Raw genomic sequence first — 19,569 nt, forward strand, 5'->3', positions numbered from 1 at the left:
TATTGCATTGTATACTTTTACACGCTATTATCTTTGAGCTAAGATTTCAGAGATTGCATCTATAATTCAAATTCTAGTACCTACTTTAAGTATATATTGACTAACTAATTAAGTACTCAATATAAGTAATGTAGTTATTCAATATATATTTAATAATAGAACACCCATTTTCATTTACAAAAAATTTGGAGAGATTCGAAGAAGCAGCCATCAATTTTTTTTTTCTTTCTATAACTAAAATTGGTCTTCAATTATTTAAAATAAAAGCTAGTGGGTCGGGATATTTTCTTTGGGGGGTTCATTTAGTCCACCTGGATGATTTCTTATGTTTTTAATTTTTTGTTATGTCATTAAACGGTGCCTGTAATATCAACTTCCGGCTAGGATATACATACACCAAATTTAATATTTCTCGATACATTATTGATCGAAGGTAAGAAAAATATAAAAGATAATTTATACTTATGAAGTAAATATAAAAATATTAATTTATAGATTAAAAAAAGAGGCAATAGAATAAAATTAGAATAATTGAACTTGATTCTTGACTTTGATAACTTTAATTATATTAAAACAAAGTTTTACTAAGTCAATTTGCTTGTTGCAAATGCTTGAAATAGTAAAATAGAATATGTAACTAAAAATGTGCAATGCACTATAGGTCTTGTATTTTACCGAATAATAGCATATTTGGACAAAGGGAGAAAAACAAAAGGAACCGGTTTCCTATAAGAAGTGAAAATGAGAAGCACAATTTGGGTCATTTCCTTAAACGTAAATGACCGGGAATAATCTATATTATATTAAAAGGAGAGTAGTATGCACTGTGGTTAAGCCAAGTGACAAGCTAAAATGAAGTCACTTGGCAGTTGTAGGACAACATTAATTATTAGAAATTATAAATGGAAACATAATTAAAGGAAGTAGTTTAATGAATCTATGAATCTTATACATAATCTAAATATATCTTAGGCAAATCTAATCTCTCTCTCTCTCTCTCTCTCTCTCTCTCTCTCTCTCTTATATATATATATATATATATATATATATATATATATTGATCCACTCATAGATTTTCTTCTAAATTAGCTAGAAATATGGAGGTAAAAAATTAATTCAAAAACTAAAATAGAAAAAAATAAAAAATATAGAACGACGTAAATTGATATAACCTATGATTATTATACTCTGAAGTAAGTTAAAATATAAATAAAACTTACTTAAGATATTAAAGATTTATTGACTTCAAAAACTAAAAAAATTCAAACAGTAAAATAAGATCTTACATAAAGTATAAAGTTATTTATAAGATAAGAAAAAACTTAAATATTATATATATTAAAAGGAATGTAGTGAGGCATGACATTAAGCCAAATGGCATATTCAGAAAATGTCACTTAGAAATAGTACATGGAGAATTAATCTAAATAGAAATATTTCTACTTAGTATTTTTAAGACATAATCTAAATAGATTTTTAGACAAATTTAATAAGGATTAAAACAACTTAGATTTGATCAAATTTAATTTATGGTAGAAATCAATTAAAATTGAGTCACATTCTTATACTAAATAAATTTTGATAGCTTTCCAAATATAATTATTAACTAACCACTTGATCTGCTTTCTTTCATTTCATAATTTTATTATTTTTAGAAATAGTACATGGAGAAATAAAATGATAGTGAAAATATTATCATTACATATAATGTGTTCAAACAAATAAAAAATTAATTTTTATGATTAATAATAAAATAAGTGTGGTAGAAATAGATATTAAATCAAACAAGCTAATGAAAGTCACATAACAATGTAATAATATTATGTATTGAATAATAGACTAGCAAAAATAAGGAATAAATAGAGAGAAATTAATCAAAACTTTCATCATAAAGAAAAATGATAAAACTTATTTAAATTTGAGATGAGTAAGTTGTTATTTATCTATTATGATAAGAAAGATAATATTGTGGATAATACCACACAAATTATGTCTAACAGATAAAATAAGAACTTTAAAATATTAAAAATAAATTAAAAATAGCGTGAGAATATTTATGCTAAGAATTAGTTTAGAAAATAAAATAAAGTGAATTAAAATACTTAAAAATACTATTGATAAATTTTAAAAACTTAAGAATACAAGCAATATTTTTAAAATCAAATAGATATTTATTTTAAGATTAAAAATTTTCTAAATTTATCTATATTATACTAAGGATAGTAATGGATAATAATACTAAATAAATTTGGCAAATTAATTAAAAGCCATATGAAACTGTGATAATACCATATATTTGATAACATAATAGCAAAAGTAAAAAAATAATTAAAATTTAAATATTAGAAATGAAAGGAAAAGATTATTTTGCTTAATATTAGAAAGTTCTTAAATTTATGATGAGAATGCTCAAACTATGGATATGACCACCAAAAATTAAAGTCTTACTAGATAAGAATTAAAATTTAAGAAATATAAAATAAATATCTAATATAAGTAATTTTATTAACTAAAATTAAGAGTCAAATTTTGTATCTTGAATCTAAAAGAGATTTTTTTATTGCATGTAATACAAAAAATACATATAAAAACACTTAATAGATTTGGAATATAATAATCAAGGAACTTATATATTAATATTTTATACTAATCAAAGTTACAACTTAAAGTCAAATATGATATTATTTTAATTACAGGTAAAATATTAATTAAAAATTTCTTAGTAGGGAAGAGACTGTATAAAGAAAAAAATAGATATAATGTGAGAATATATTAAATTAATTTAAAATAAAATAAATTAAATAATTGAATAATATTACAAAATATTATTTATAGATTTAAATAGTAAAATAGTTTCGAGTAAAAGGATAAAAGCGTAAAATATATTAAATTTTAAGAATAAAAAAATAATATTTATCGATAATTATTAAAAGGATAATAAGCTAAATATTAAGTCAATTAGTAAGCCGAAAAACTCACATGAAAGTATAATAATATTAAATAATAAATAATAAAATAATTATAAGCAAAGAACGACAAAATTGTGTAAAATTTAAAAGAATAAGAATTATTTAAGCTTTAGACAAAAAAATAAACTAATATCGAGAATTTTATTAAAATAATATAATTTAATATGTTTAAACGAGACAAATCACCTAGTTAGTAATTTTGAATATTGATAATGAAAACGAAATTCAAGTACTAAAATTAACCTATTAGATTATATAAATATAGAAAAAGAAAACAGGTTATCCAATATGAGATTTGCGAAATGGTTTCATGTCTTGCTTCTTAATTAATATCTAATGATTATCTATAAACTTTATCTTGAAGGTTTATATTTTAAAGTTATTTATACATAATTCAAATAATCCAGATCACAATCCGACATGATTTGTGTCTGCTATCGCACGGTACTAATACTAGTTTATATTTATAGGAAGGTAAGGATCTAAATGAGTTATTGTCATTACCTAATTTTTAAAAAAATATTAAGCACTATTCCAAACGTTTACTTTCTTTTTTATAGTTCTTATATCATACTAGTATTTATTATATTTCTTAAGAAAAAAATACAATATAAATATACTATTATTAGAAAACGGGGCCCTCAAAAGTTGGGGCATAAACAAAGGCCTTAGTGGCCTCCCCCTCTGGCCGGCCATGTGCTTATTCAAAATTCTTGAACACAGACTTGTTTGACAGAAAAATTGTTTGGACGATTTGGCCCTTTGACATATTGCTGCAAATTTTTCATATTTATCTGACTGTCATTCCCATGTTCTTACTTACTATTCCAAAAAGGTGAAAAGGAAGAAAAAATCATAGAAAGGGACAAACACAAAAAGTGAAAAGAAAAAACGACAAAGAATAATCACAAAGATCCACCAAATTACTATTTGTCATCCACGTACTCCTTTCTTACGAGAGTTAGTTCGTTCATGTTTCACAAGACTATTGTATCTGTCATGTACGTACCTAAAATTCAATTGACTAGTATAAACTTCTAGTCAATAAATTGGGAATTTGATAAACATAAAAATAATTGACTAGTAGTACAAGCACGCTTAAGAGCCGCCACTCCAATAAATTTTCTTCTAAGTTATTCGATATTCAAAATTCATCAATCGACTAATACAAAAATTCTCACTAGGTGGAGTTCAACCAAGAGAATAAAATGCTCTTTACTAAAATATTTTTCATTTCCATGCCTTGAATCACCGAATAAGGATAGATTATTTCGATCATACCTCCAATAACTTTTTTAATCCTTGATTATTTAACCCCCAGGCGCATAGTAGTCATTAACAGCAGAGGAGCCAGCTGCCTTTTATAAAAATGCAGGTGAGAATGGGGAGAAGACAAAGATTCTATGCATGATAAGAAAATTTGCTTTGAACTTTTAAATTGTTGCTACAAAATTTATTTAAACTTTTAACCTAATTAATAAATGTTGTGCTTCCGTTATATTCAAATTTTCAAGTGTAGATCTTCAAGTTTTCTTTTAAAATTTGCTAATATTTAACTAATTAGTCACTAAGAATATAATGATCATGCCATTTTCTTTAGTTACAGTTTTATATTCAGTAAGTTCCATAATATTCATTTTGATTAACTAAATCTTTTATAATTTCATACCCTTCTTAAATTTATGGGAATTATTTTTTAAGCAAGTAGAAGCAATATTAGTACTATATCAATCTCAATTATATGAAATGTTTTTACTAAAATAAGAGTGTAAGCTTTTAAGTTGACACATGTATTATATTAATGGTGATAGAAGAAATACCAATACGGTGGTTTTTTCTTCTAAGTAAAGTCTAAACCCAGGTTATACACTTATACTAGCATGTGTAATGGGGATATAAACCTTAGCTCCATACCTAAAGAAGATCGAACAGGTTCAATCTTTATTGGAACAATTATTTACACCTAGGAGGACTCCTTCTATTTACAACTGATTCTACTAATTTTAATACAGTGGTTGAAATGTTTATTTAATACAGAAAGCATCACATTAAAATTTAAAGTCGAAATTTTAAACTTTTCAAAGCTGTAGGAAATTATAAAATAATATTGTTAATGAAGTTGTACCAAATATATATATTTTGGGAGATCTCAAAATAAAAGAAATGCTATATAGAAGAAAGTACTGTTCTAGATAAGAAGGATTTCCCTAGTAGTTTTGGAGAAGGGGCATAGCCTTCTTAAGCAAAGAGCTAATGCTCCACGCGCGGCCATTAGCTTCCATTTTTTTCTAAAAGTTATTAACCTAAAGTCATATGCATATGAAATCACATCATCGATCCTGATTGAAAAGTAATGCTTAGAGACCGTTTGGATTAGCTGATTGTAAATTGCTGATAAGCTTGAAGTGCTGAAAAGTATTTTTAAGTGTTGAAACTGATTTTTTAATTAAGCATTTACGTATTTGGATAGACGTGCTGAAACTGTCGTACCTCCTTTTTCCGGCACCGCGAAGTGCGTAGGGAGTTTTTTCCAATTAAAGGACAGTCGAAACGGGATTGGTTTAATTATTTCAGAGTCGCCACTTGGGAGATTTAGGGTGTCCCAAGTCACCAATTTTAATCCCGAATCGAGGAAAAGAATGACTCTATATTACAGTCTGCGTACCAGAAATCTGGATAAGGAATTCTGTTAACCCGGGAGAAGGTGTTAGGCATTCCCGAGTTCCGTGGTTCTAGCACGGTCGCTCAACTGTTATATTCGGCTTATTTATCTGATTTTTAATACAATTATGAACCATGTGCAAATTTTATCTTTTACCGCTTTATTATTATAATTATTATTTTTTTAGGAATGTGAACATCGCTTAAAACATATCTTTGGATTGTGTCACATGAAATGCACCCACAATACGAAACATATTTTATTTGATGTTTTAGGATTTAGATTTGGGTCGCATGAAATGCGCATCCGAGTTTAAGAAGGTAAAATTAATTAAATCGCGCCTAAAGAGTCTAACGCGTCATTATCTTTGGGGAAGGAAGTGAAATTCACTAAACAATCCATCCCAAATTCTAAGTAATTTTTTTTTAATAATTAAATAAATAAATGAGATTGGAGAATCCTATAAATTTTGTATTATTTACATCTATTTATTTTTAGCGATATCCTTTAATAATATCCTTTAATGACTACATTTTTATTATTACTAAGTTTTTTATACATATAAAATCAATATCTACATTCTTGAAAATGACATATTAAATAGAAGAGAAAAACAAATATTAACAGAAAGTAATAAAATTATAATCATAAATACAACATGGAATTATCGAAAAGTAAAAAAAATAAAAAAAAACTAATTATCCCATAGTTGGATTAAAATTCAAATTATTAGTAAGACTTAAGCTTATTGAAACTAATTATTTACAAATACTGAAAATTGAAAGAAATAAAAATAAAAACTTGAGTACTAAATCATATTTCCAAAAATTTAAACAATTTAACATTAACTAACTTTGTTTTAATTCATCATGTCCTAATACTTGTTTGCAAACTAATTCATGTTATAACTGAAATTGACTACATGATTCGGATTAACTTATCGTTGACGAAAAACCTTCTGAATAAGGAACTTAGTTAATTTTTGCCAAACTGATTCAATAACGCCATTTTTACGTTATTTCTTCTATTTTTTTTATTAAACAGTTTTAATTAATAATCAGGCTTAAATATATTTCCTAATAATCTGGTAAAGGCGTTATTTAATATGTCGCTATAATATGCCTAGTTATGCCGATGACAGTGATTTACAGAATAATAATACATGAATAACCTAAATACAATACAAAAATTAAATTAAACTAAATTAAAAATTTAACACTCCATTCTTCATTTCAGCTTACAAAATGCCAAAATTACAGTTGTGTACCTGATATTGTCAATATAAGAAGAAGAAAGTCAGCAACGTAATACGTAACACAGCAACAGCAACAATAACCAGCAATAACCAGTCAACGAAAATCCCAGTGACAGCTTTGAAAAATTCAAAATAAAATCCAGGAATGCCGAAAATAATGGACAGAAACCAAAGGAAATTTTCAGATTTTTGAAAGGCTAGTTAATCTTCAACCCTTAATTTCTACACCTGTATACCAGAATATTTCTCAGGTGTGTACTACTTTCTCTTCTAATTTTCAAAATTTTTTTTTCTTTCTTTGTATGTTTTTTTCTTTTCTTGAGAGTTTCAATGTTTTTTTTTTCGGAATAAATGTTCAGCTTTTTTTTTTTCAATCTCTTTTTTTCTGTCTGTCTTTTTTCTTCCCCCCTCCTCTTGTGTTCAAGACTTCACATATATATATATCCCATCCCATAAATCAATTAAAATCAATTCCTTTCTCTACCAAACCCATTATCTTCCCACTCATCCCCATTACATTAAATAAATATATCACACCACCCCATTATATTTTGTCCCCCATGCTTTATTTAAAATAATGCAAGATTCCCCTTTAATTTAAATCTTGTCCCCCCTTTATATTAAATAATCATATCACAACCCACCCCATTTCATTTTGTCCCCCATGCTTCAAATAAACAATTTCAAAATGTACAATTCCTAAACTACCCCTTCCGACCTTACTGAAATTACCAAACTACCCCTGAACGTATTACAAATTTACCAAACTACCCATCAGCTATAACACATCAATTAATCAAACCTAACCAAAATATAGACAATATGATCAATTTCTAACAATGTTCAAACAACAATATGAACACGGATGAACATCATAACAACAATATCACATGAACATGATTTTAACAACATTTCAACAACAAATCACATGAACACAAATTGAACAACAAAGAACAACTAAAATTTGATTGAACAATATTTTAGCAACAAACAATCCTATTTTCGGATTCAACAACAACAAACAAAGTATGAAGATTTCTAAATTCAATCATATTGAACTTAAAATCAACTCTAACAACATTACAACAAACAATTCTTATATTAAACTTTAAACAAGATTATGAGAACAATTCAAGCAATAATCATAAATGGTAAACAAGAAATCAAACTATACAAAAATTCGGATTCAAGATCATCAAAACAAAGTATGAACATGAATGAATCTATTTTAAGACAACAAAACATGACGGATTAAACGATTAAAACAATATATTCCTTTAATACAACTAAATTCTTTAAACAAATAACAAGATCGACGAAGAAACAATTATGAACTTAAACTTGAACTTAACAATATTAACAATTTCTAACAATACATAAACACATGAAATAAATTGAAGAAATAGTTGATTAAATTTCAATTTGAATCTAACAAACATCAAACTAACAAATACTTACTTAAACAATAATACAAACATGAAATAAACATGAAAACAACTAATTAAACTTTTATTTTGAAATCTGAAAATTAATTTAACAAACAACATGAACATGAACAAAACCAAAAAAATCAAATATCTAACCATAGACATGAACAAAGCAAACATTCGCCGATTTTAGATTCGAAAAATATCAAAACAAAATAACAGACGAAATAAAATTTAAAAACTACTAACCGGATTGAAACGACAAACAACGACCAAACAAACAATGAATCTTGACGAGCCTCGACCAAAGCTCGAACCAACGATGAATAAAATGAGCAGACCACGATGAACTTGGCCATGGAAGCAACGGAGACGCGATAGAAGGCGATGAACAGTGATGAACGGAGGCAGCTGGAGCTTCGACGAGAAGCAGGAGCTTCAACGAGCAGCAGTAGCTTCGACGAGCAGCAGTAGAAGAAGGCTGAAGCAGAAGCAGCGGGGAGCAAAATGGCTGCGTCAATGGCGGGTCCGGGCAGCAGCTGCGACGGAGAAGCAGCAGCATGGTCTTCTTGGTCGATGATGAAGCAGTGGCGACGGGGAAGATGAAAGCAGATATCGCAGCAGCATGAAGTGAGGAAGAAGCAGCGGCAACGTGGGTTACACCATAACGAAGACGATGAAGCAAAGGCAACGATGGTTAGAGCTCGACGAAGATGATGAAGCCAAAACAACGATGGTGTTATGGTGGAGCTGGGGACGGCATGGTCGCAACTGAGGACGACAGGCGAAGCTATGGGAGGCAGCCATGGATGGGGTGTGAGGAAAACTTGGAGAAGAAGAAGCAAATGGAGGGGGGGCGGATGTGTTCTTTAGGTTTTTTAGGGTTTTTGTGGTTTGGGTCTTTTGGGTTATGGACTGGGTCGACCCAGTTCGAAATGGACTGGGTCGTAGGGAAGATTGGGCCATTTTTTGGGCCTATGGCTTGAAATCGAAGAAGAGGCCCAATTCCGACTTTCTTTATATTTTCGCTCTCTTTTCTTCTTTTATTTCTCTAAAACTAAATTATAAAAATACTTAAACTATTATTAAGAACTAAATTAAGTTATAAAAGCGTAAATTAACTCTCAATAACAATTAACGCACAATTAAGTATTAAATAAGCATAAAATTGTATATTTGGACATTAAATGCTAAAAATGCAAATGATGCCTATTTTTGTAATTTTAATTTTTGTAAAACAAATTTAATCACTTACAATTGTAGAATTAAATCCTATATGCAAAATGCGACATATTTTTGTATTTTTTATTAATTTATCAAATAAACACGCACAAACAAATACAAATAATTATTCAAAATATCACAAAATATCACAAAATTGCACACCAAAGAAAAATCATTTTATTTTTGGATTTTTTGGGAGTAATTCTCATATAGGGCAAAAATCACGTGCTTACAGCTGCCCCTCTTTGCCCGGATACACGAAGGGTTTTCGTGCAAAGATAAAGCGAGCGATTTTTTGCCCATCCGAGTACTCTGTTGAAGCATTTTTTGAAAAAGATTTGACCGAACCTTTGCTTCAAAGGTTTCCTACATATCCTGGGCTAAACAGGAATCAGGTCAATGTAGTTCGGGAAGTCTTGGTAGCTGGGACTACCATGGGACTGCAATGTTACTGCTGTTGCATGCTACTTTTACTGTTTGCTGACCTCCTTATTACACCATGCTTAAAAAATAAGAAGCTAGACTAAGCTAGAAATTACAGAATCTTATCTGTTTTCCCCTTTGCTCCGGTTGCCTTGCTTTTTGTCGGTTTGTGTTTCCTCTGGTGCCTTTTTACCAAGACTTCTGGCCCTTGTTTTTTTTTTAATACCAGTTTTCGTCATTTTGTTCGGTCCGCTGGGGACATGGCTTTCTTCATTAAGCTTTTTGGATGTTCCTCTTGGGACACGATTATCTTCATCAGATTCATCAAGACGCGTCTTTTCTTTCTTTTGACTCATGCGCTTGAATTTGCGCTGGGACTTCTTGTTGCCACCTTCTGCCTTCCGGTGTTGGGATTTTTATTGTTTCCTGCTGGGGATTCTTGTTGTAACCTTCTGCCTTCCGGTGGGGTTACTGACTTCAAAATCTGCAGTATAAGACTGAAAAGTATTCCTCTCGTTATACAGGTGGGTGCCTGGAAATGGAAAAATGAAATGTATGCCCGCCTTATACTGGTGGGCGACCTGGAAATGGAAAACTGAAATGTATGCCTGAATTATACTGGTGGGCGACCTGGAAATGGAAAACTGAGATGTATGCCTGAATTATACTGGTGGACGACCTAGAATATGGAATGAAATGTATGCCTGAATTATACTGGTGGGCGACCTAGAATATGGAATGAACAGACAAAATGTATTCCCTCATTATATTAGTGGGCGACCTAGAACTGAACTGTATTCCCGCATTATACTGGTGGGCGACCTAGAACTTAAATGTATTCCCGCATTTTACTGGTGGGTGACCTAGAACTTAAAAGTATTCCCGCATTATACTGGTGGGCGACCTAGAACTTAAATGTATTCCCGCATTTTACTGGTGGGCGACCTAGAACTGAAAAGTATTCCCGCATTATACTGGTGGGCGACCTAATTGGTAAAGAATAATTTGAATTTGTTTCCTCGATTCTCCGAGAAAATTTCCACTTGTGGCAGAAAATTTTCTGCCCCAATTCTGGCGATCTTTCTTATGGCGTATCTTTAGGCCATCATCGACACTTTATTTTCCTGTTCAAAAAAAAGAAAATTTAGTTAGTTTTTTTTTTTTTTTTTTTTTTTTGAAATATGGCGAGTGGTCATGTCACTCCTGATGGGGATGATTGTTCCCTTTCCCTTATTCTTGTTCGGCGTTCTCAAAACTTGTTGGGGATGATGTTATTTGCTGGGGATAACATTCTGCTGGGGATGGTTTTTCCATTTATCCCTTCACCATTTTGTATCTCAAAAATTTCTGGAGGTTATTTTGCCGAAGATGAATTTTCCTTTCTTCCCTTCCCCTTCTGTGTTGTCCGACCACCTCGTAGCTTGGTCGATATTCGGTCGGAGTACTCTGGGGATCGTCTTGGAACTTGGCTTACAATTTCCTCAACATGTTTTTTTTTTCCGGCTCTTCCCCGTACTTTCCTTGCCATTTTAGGACAGTATTATTCGGCCTAGCAACCAACGTCTTTTGCCTTATTGCCTTGTCTCTTGCCTGCCCTTTTCACTTTTTATGTTGTACCATTTTGGCAACTGGTAGTAAGCTCTGAAAGACCTTCCTTAAAACATAAATTTCTAGAAAAATTCTTTTAAACAAAGAAATGAAAAGATAGAAAAATGAGAAAATCTTTCTGAACAAATGATGGAAAAAAATGAACTTATCTGGGTGATATAACCGATTCCAACGATCATGTTGTGCATTCCGGATTAATCAACCCAGTCTATTTGTGTCGATCAAACTTTCTGATGTCTTCACTTGCTGGGGATAAATAGGTGCCCAATTATTCGCAAAATGCGGATCTTTTCCGTCAATCTATCTTGTCGCCTCATAGTGCCCTTCGCGGGGTTTTCACTAACAAGGCTCTCTCATTTCTCACAACTCCCGTCGCCTTATGGTGCCTGTGAAGGTTTTCACCAATAAGACTCTCTCATTTTGTATTTCTCAGCTTACGTCGCCTTATGGCGCCTGTGAAGGTTTTCGCCGATAAGACTCTCTCATCTTATTTTCTTAGCTTGGGATTGGAGTGTTGCCGATAAGATTTATCTCTGCCGGGAATTCTTTTGGCTATAAATTCTTTCAATTCATGATCCTCATTCAGTCAGGGACCGACGTTTTATTCTTGGTTTTCATTTGCCTATCTTAACACCTCTCGGATACTGATCGGGAGGTCTTTTTTGGATATCAATATAGGTTTTAGAAGAAAAGGATATAAAATTCAAAATAACTTTGATGGGTAAAGTATTACAACTCTTGGAATCAAACTCTTTTTTTTTCTTTCTTTTTTTTCAAAATTTAGAAACATAATTTCTGCCCCAGTTTTCTTACTTGGGGATTTTTCTTTTGATTTTTTTTTTTATTTTTTATTTTATTACCTTATGACCGAGCCGTGAGGCGCCTACGTATCCTCTTTGAGGAATCAGGTCGAACGTAGTTCACTGACTCCTTTGTTTTCTTGCGACCTTCAAAAAGTTTTTTTTTCATACATTTTTTCATTAATGATTCCAAGAGAGGGGTATAAAAAGATAAGTATGGCTCAAAGGGGTAAAGCAAAGGTTAAAAGTGTTTGGATAGAAGAAAGAATTGCCTCCGTCATTTCATTATCCGATAAGCACTAAGTACAAACAAACAAATAAACAACAAAAGAAATTACACATAATATCTTTTGACTGCATCAGAATTGATAGCCATGTCGACGCATCTTCCTTCAACATCCGTCAGACGTAAAGCGCCATTGGATAATACTCTGGTCACAATATACGGCCCTTGCCAATTCGGGGCGAACTTGCCTTTTGCCTCAATCTGATGTGGGAGGATCCGTTTCAATACTTGTTGCCCTACTTCAAATTTTCTGGGGCGCACCTTCTTATTGTATGCTCTTGCCATTCTCTTTTGATACAACTGGCCATGACATACTGCTGCCAATCTTTTTTCATCCATTAAACTCAGCTGCTCTAGTCGGGTTTTGACCCATTCATCATCGTCAATCCCGGCCTCAGCGATAATTCGAAGGGAAGGAATTTCAACTTCTGCTGGTATTACTGCTTCGGTTCCGTATACCAACAAATAAGGAGTCGCACCTATTGAAGTACGAACAGTAGTGCGGTATCCTAACAACGCAAATGGTAGCTTTTCATGCCATTGTCTGGATCCTTCAATCATTTTCCTCAATATCTTCTTTATATTTTTGTTGGCTGCCTCAACTGCTCCATTCGCCTTGGGCCGATACGGGGTGGAATTACGGTGTGTAATCTTAAACTGTTCACATACTTCTCTCATCAAGTTGCTGTTAAGATTAGCACCATTGTCCGTGATTATTATATTTGGGATCCCAAATCTACAAATGATATGGGAATGGACGAAATCCACCACTGCCTTCTTGGTTACAGACTTAAAAGTTTTGGCTTCAACCCACTTAGTGAAATAATCGATGGCTACCAGAATGAACCTGTGACCGTTCGAAGCTGCCGGCTCGATAGGCCCAATGACATCCATGCCCCATGCTACAAATGGCCATGGTGCGGACATTGTGTGCAATTCCATTGGTGGAGAATGAATCAGATCTCCGTGTATCTGACACTGATGGCATTTTCGTACGAAACTGATACAATCATGCTCCATACTGAGCCAATAATATCCCGCTCGCAGAATCTTCTTTGCCAACACATATCCGCTCATATGGGGCCCACAGACTCCAGCATGTACCTCTGTCATCACTATCGTGGCTTGACCTGCATCAATACATCTCAGCAATCCCAGATCTGGGGTTCTTTTGTACAACATTCCTCCACTGAGGAAAAATCCATTTGCCAGTCGTCGAATGGCTCTCTTTTGATCTCCGGTTGCCTGCTCCGGGTATATCCCCATCCTGAGGTATTCCTTGATATCATAAAACCATGGCTCGCCATCCATTTCTTCTTCTATTATGTTGCAGTAGGCATGCTGATCACGAACCTGAATATACAATGGGTCAACATGGATTTTGTCTGGATGGTGCAACATCGATGCTAAAGTGGCCAAAGCATCGGCAACCTCATTGTGAACTCTCGGGATGTGTCTGAACTCCACTGATCGAAATCGCTTGCTCAGATCGTGCAAACATTGTCGATATGGTATAAGCTTCAAATCCCGCGTTTCCCATTCACCCTGGATCTGATGTACTAGGAGGTCCGAGTCTCCCAAGACCAAGACGTCCTGAACATCCATGTCTGCAGCCAATCGTAGGCCCAAAATACATGCCTCATATTCAGCCATGTTGTTAGTACAATAGAAACGTAGCTGAGCTGTAACAGGATAGTGATGTCCTGTTTCTGAAATAAGTACTGCTCCTACTCCAACTCCTTTTGCATTAGCAGCCCCATCAAAGAAAAGCTTCCACCCTGGCTCCTCATTCAGTTCTAACTCCTCTATATGTATCACTTCTTCATCAGGAAAATACGTCCTCAAAGGCTCGTATTCTTCATCAATAGGATTCTCAGCTAAGTGATCGGCCAATGCTTGAGCTTTCATGGCCGTCCTCGTCACATAGACAATGTCGAACTCTGTGAGTAATATCTGCCATTTTGCCAATCTTCCTGTGGGCATAGGCTTCTGGAAAATATACTTTAATGGATCCAGACGTGAAATAAGGTAAGTAGTATGTGACGACAGATAATGCTTAAACTTCTGTGCTACCCAAGTTAGAGCACAACATGTTTTCTCAAGTTGAGTGTACTTATTCTCATAGACTGTAAACTTCTTGCTGAGATAATAGATGGCTTGCTCTTTTCTTCCTGTGATGTCGTGTTGACCCAACACGCAACCAAACGAATGATCCAGGACCGTTAGATAAAGGATTAATGGCCTCCCCGACTCAGGTGGAACCAATACAGGTGGATTAGATAAATAACCTTTGATCTGGTCAAATGCCTCCTGACATTCTGCCGTCCATTCTATCGCGGCATCTTTCCTCAACAATCGAAAGATGGGTTCACAAGTTGTTGTGAGCTGAGCGATGAATCTGCTGATATAGTTCAACCTTCCCAACAGACTCATTACTTCTGTTTTGTTCCTCGGTGGCGGCAATTCCTGGATGGATTTGATCTTTGACGGATCCAACTCAATGCCTCGCCGACTGACGATAAATCCTAACAGCTTTCCAGATGGAACACCAAATGCACATTTGGCTGGGTTGAGCTTAATGTCGTACCTTCGAAGTCTTTGGAAAAACTTCCTAAGGTCTGCTACGTGGTCTTCCTGACGCTTGGATTTGATGATCACATCATCTACGTACACTTCGATCTCTTTATGTATCATATCATGGAACACAGTAGTCATTGCTCTCATGTACGTTGCCCCAGCGTTCTTCAAACCGAATGGCATTACCCGATAACAATAAGTCCCCCATGGCGTAATGAAAGCTGTTTTCTCTGCATCTTCTTCATCCATCAAAATCTGATGATACCCAGCGTAGCAATCCACAAAGGAGCCGATTTCTTTCCCGGCGCAATTGTCGATCAAGATATGGATATTGGGCAATGGAAAGTTATCCTTTGGGCTTGCCCTGTTCAGATTACGGTAGTCGACGCATACCCTGATCTTCCCATCTTTCTTTGGTACTGGCACTACATTAGCCAACCAATCAGGATATCGAGAGACCCGAATAACCTTTGCTTGCAGCTGCTTGGTTACTTCTTCTTTAATCTTCACACTCATATCTGTCTTGAACTTCCTCAGTTTCTGCTTGACAGGAAGACAGGCCGGGTCAATGGGCAATTTGTGAACCACTAGCTTGGTGCTTAAACCCGGCATGTCGTCATATGACCATGCAAAAATATCTTTAAACTCAATGAGTGCTTTGATTAATTCTTCCCTGATGCCAGGCTCAATGTGGATGCTGATTTTGGTTTCTCGGACATTATCCGCATCCCCTAGATTTACAGCCTCGGTGTCATTCAGATTAGGCTTGGGTTTCTCTTCAAATTGGCATAGTTCTCGGTTTATTTCCTCGAAGGCTTTATCCTCATCATATTCAGACTCATAATCGATCTCTTGTATCATTAAATCAGAGTCAGATTGATTTATTAGACTAGGTCGAAGATCCGTCGTGCATGCCATGTCATTAGAACCAGTAAAAAGAGAACTGTTCAGAAAGAGAAAAGAATAAAACAAAATTAAAATGAGACAAGAAAAGAATTTTATTAAAATGCGGGATAACAGGGTTCACACTTTTACAAGATAAAATGAGATTTGGATTACACCCTGAATAATCCGAAAAATAAAAAAGCAAAAATCAAAGCCTACTACCAGGACTCTCCCCGAGTAGGAAGAGGAGTAACCGTCCAATTGTTGGTTTTGGCTTCAGGCCCCATAAACTGTATGTCTGTTCCACTGGAACCCTCTCCGACTTCTACCATATTGACATTAGTGAACAATCTTTCGAAACTCTGATTCAGATCCCCGTCAATCCCAATCAATCGCCCGAGAACTTTCGGGACTGGTGACCCCTTGGCGCTTGCTCTAACAAAAGATCTTGAGAGACGTGGCACAGGTTTGGGAAGAAACCAAACTTTCTTCTTCATTTTCCGAGCTCGTTTTACATCTGCCGCAGTCGGTTTGAACCCCAACCCAAAGGTCTCCAAATTCTTGGGCAAGGAAACAGGTTGAACAATTCCCTGAAGTTCAGCTCCCAAGCCTTTTCCTGGCATAAACCCATTACCTAGCATTTCTGAAACCATCATAACCGTTGCGGAAGCTATCCTAGGATGCTGAATGATTTCACCCTCGGGGATCTTGTTTGCCGACACTGCATCAAAAATCTGGTAGACCCAGGGACCTTTGTCATCATTAGTCTCTATGAAGGGTACAATGGCGCCTCCTACGGTGCACGCAGTGTCCTCGCCGTGCAATACGACCTCTTGTCTATCCCACTCGAACTTGACCATCTGATGCAAGGTGGATGGCACTGCTTTGGCTGCATGGATCCACGGACGTCCCAACAGAAAGTTATAAGATACCGTAGCATCTAATACCTGGAATTCCATGGTAAACTGGACTGGACCGATGGTCAACTCAAGTATAATATCCCCCACGGTGGCTGTTCCATTTCCGTCAAATCCTCGGACGCAAATGCTATTCTTTTGGATTCTTCCGTGGTCGATCTTCAATTGGTTCAGGGTGGATAATGGACAAATATTGGCACTTGAGCCGTTATCCACTAATGCCCGAGTAACTGCCGAATCTTCACATTTGACAGTTAGGTAGAGAGCTTTATTATGCTCCGTGCCCTCCACTGGCAGATCATCATCTGAAAATGTTACCCTGTTCACCTCGAAAATTTTGTTGGCAATCGTTTCCAGGTGATTTACAGAAATTTCATTGGGCACATGAGCTTCATTCAGTATCTTCATCAGGGCCCGACGATGTTCATCCGAATGGATTAATAATGATAGCAGTGAGATCTGGGCCGGTGTTTTCTTCAACTGTTCGACCACGGAGTAATCCTGCACTTTCATCTTCTTTAAGAAATCCTCAGCTTCTTCTTCTGACACAGGTTTCTTTATTGCAGCTGGATTGGGTCTTCTCAACTCCGCCGGAGCAAAACACCGTCCTGATCGAGTCAGTCCCTGCGCCTCACAACTATTCTCCTCCACTTGTTGTCCCTTGTACATCACCACTGCCTTCTCATACTTCCAAGGCACAGCCTTGCTATCAATCATTGGTGTTTGGACTACTGGTTTTATGATGACCAGTTCCCTGCAGACCCCTTTCACAACAACCACGGGTGTAGATGATGCTCCCGTTATTACCAACTTGGCTGGTTCTGGTTTCCTTGTAGCGGCAGATGGATTCTTCCCCAATATCACCACTGGCTTGACATCTTCCCCCTTCAACTGTACCCCTGCTTCCTCATTGATCGATTTTTCTTTTGGAGTGGCACGGATCATCATCACTGTCTGTGGGGGTTTCTTCGGCTCCCCTACTTCGTGCACAAGCTCGATCATGTGGGCTTCAGGGTGCTTTGGCAATGGGTTCTGGTTAATGTTAGGTGCCTCCGGTGCCTGTACCTCGATCTTGTTGGTATCAATAAGATCTTGTATCGCATGTTTCAGCCTCCAACATTTCTCGGTATCATGTCCGGGAGCTCCCGAACAATATTCACATCTTACCGAGTGATCCATATTTTGGGGTAAGGGATTTGGTAATCTAGGCTCAACAGGATTTAATAAACCCAACTGCCTCAATTTGTGGAACAAGGCAATATAAGTTTCCCCCAACTCAGTAAAAGTTCTTTGCCTCTGCAATCTTTCATTTCTGGCGGCCGGATTTCCCCTGAAACCCATCCCTGGAGGGTTCCTGTAGGCTCTTGGTGGTGGATAGGTGTTTTGTGGTGGTGGGTATGTGTTATGTGGAGGTGGGTATGTATTGTGGGGAACCGGCGCGCGCCATTGTGGGCGAACCGGAGGTTGGGTGTATGTCTGGGCTTGATGGACGGTGAAATGTTGTTCTTGTGGTTGGTAGTAGGGTTGTGGAGGGTAATTTGGAATGTGTGGGTAGTTTAGACGATGGGGTCTGGGTTGGTAATGAGGGGAAGGACCTCTAGATCTGGACCAATTGTCGGCCTCTAATGTCGTGACCTCCTCTCTCCTTTTCTTCCCTAGCGCACCTCCCGTGCCGCTCTGAATGGCCTGAGTTGTTGCCTTAATTGCTGAATAACTCAGGATCTTATTGGACTTAAGTCCCTCTTCTATCATACCTCCCATTTTCACAACTTCATTAAATGATTTGCCAACTGACGTCACCAAGTGACCAAAGTAAGTTGGCTCGAGAGTTTGTAAGAAGTAATCCACCATTTCTCCTTCTCTCATTGGGGGATCAACTCTGGCTGCCTGTTCTCTCCATCGGAACCCAAATTCCCGGAAGCTCTCTCCGGGTTTCTTCTCGAGCTTTAGCAATGTGAGACGGTCTGGGACTATCTCAAGGTTGTATTGGAAATGTCCTGCGAAAGCCTGTGCTAAGTCATCCCAGGTGTACCACCTGCTCGGATCTTGTCTTGTATACCACTCTAACGCCGACCCGCTCAAACTCTGGCCAAAGTAAGCTATTAATAGCTCATCTTTGCCCCCTGCTCCCCTCATTTTGCTACAAAAACCTCGTAGATGTGCCATAGGATCACCATGCCCTTCGTATAAATCGAACTTGGGCATTTTGAACCCTGCTGGTAATTGAACGTCAGGGAAAGGGCATAGATCCTTGTATGCCACGCTGACTTGGTTACCTAACCCGTGTATGTTCCTGAAGGATTGCTCCAGGCTTTTAAATTTCCGCATCACCTCGTCCTGCTCTGGGCTCTTAGCCGGCTTTTCAATCTCCGCCGGGACCTCAAAGTGGGGATTATAGGTATGTGGCTCGGGTGCTTTGAATGTGAGTTCAGGGGGGTAGTATTGTGTATCGTGAGCCTGAAACAGTGGCTCACTAGATGATCTGTGCAATGGGGCTGGGGGAGGTGCCACAAAGACGGGAACATTTGGTGGAGGA

This window comes from Nicotiana sylvestris, chromosome 2 (genome assembly GCF_000393655.2).
Source record: "Nicotiana sylvestris chromosome 2, ASM39365v2, whole genome shotgun sequence".
Classification (NCBI taxonomy): Eukaryota; Viridiplantae; Streptophyta; class Magnoliopsida; order Solanales; family Solanaceae; genus Nicotiana; species Nicotiana sylvestris.